The 1,209-nt window shown below is 38.3% G+C and overlaps 1 pseudogene; it reads left to right on the plus strand.

Moving 5' to 3' along the window:
* The first annotated feature begins 440 nt into the window (after positions 1-440).
* Positions 441-822, plus strand: LOC102880290 (annotated as a pseudogene).
* The last annotated feature ends 387 nt before the right edge of the window (positions 823-1,209 follow it).

The raw sequence follows: 1,209 nt of genomic DNA on the forward strand, positions 1-1,209 counted from the left end.
CAAGGTAAAACAATCTTGTTATATTAATCATGCTCCAGAGCTCCCTACGGGATCTGGCTGAAAGTACATTTGTCACAAAATCACATCCTTACTCAACTCCTTCCCCTTCCTTTCCTACTTCCCTTGTATGTTTTCAGGTTTCACCTAAGAGCATGCTCTCAGTATATCACTTGGGTAAGAATAGCATCTCAGACTACTTCTAAGGAACCTGACCTAAGGTGGCGGGAAATCTTAGGAAGCATCAGTAGGAGAGAGGTGAAATAATACAGGGAAAGAAAAAAAAAAAGAGACCAGAACAGCCTGCAATATCAGCAGATCACCATGTGGGAAACTGGAGTTTCACTCCTCAGGAATAGGGTTGCCAAATTTAGCAAGAAAAAAAAATTCTTTACCCTGCTCCAGAGTTTTCCCCACCCTGGCCATGTAGGAAGGAGAATGAGATGGCAAATGAGATCGTCAAGGCTTAGGCCACATGGGTGGGTAGCGACATGATTTCCTTCAAGAAGATTAATCGCAAGGAAATCCCAGCAAAAATAATTTTTGAGGATGACCAGTATCTTGCTTTTCATGACATTTTTCCTCAAGCACCAACACATTTTCTGGTGATACCAAGAAGCATATATCCAAGATTTCTACAGCAGAAGATGATGATGAAATTCTTTTGGGACTTTTCATGATTGTTGGCAAGAAATGTGCTGCTGCTATGGGCCTGAAGAAGGGTTATTGAATGGTGGTGAATGAGGCTCAGAGTGGGGACAGTCTGTCTATCATGTTCATCTCCATGTTCTTGGAGGTCAGCAGATGAACTGGTCTCTTGGTTAAGCATATTTTAGGGATAATTTTCTCTAGGCAATGATCAGCTTTGCAAGTTCTAATATGTTGAATAGTACGCTTATTTTTGCCTGTGTATGGACAAATTGAGGAAATAATTTTTTTAAAAAACCATACATAATGAAAGACATTGTTTCATAGCTTGAAGAAAAAAACACTATATTAAGTTTGAATGTTCGACAAGCAACAAATCATGTTTTTAGTTTAAGACTATCCCACATAATATTTACAAACACTTAACTAAACAATCATTCATTGAATATCTGAAATTCAAATTTAACTGGACATATTGTATTTCATCTAACAATCCTTCTCTGTAAGCTTCTAAAGAGAATACCGTCTAGAGCATGGCTCAAAGTTGTTCCATTCAAGGGTTGA

The sequence above is a fragment of the Pteropus alecto genome, unplaced genomic scaffold (genome assembly GCF_000325575.1).
Source record: "Pteropus alecto unplaced genomic scaffold, ASM32557v1 scaffold45, whole genome shotgun sequence".
NCBI lineage: Eukaryota > Metazoa > Chordata > Mammalia > Chiroptera > Pteropodidae > Pteropus > Pteropus alecto.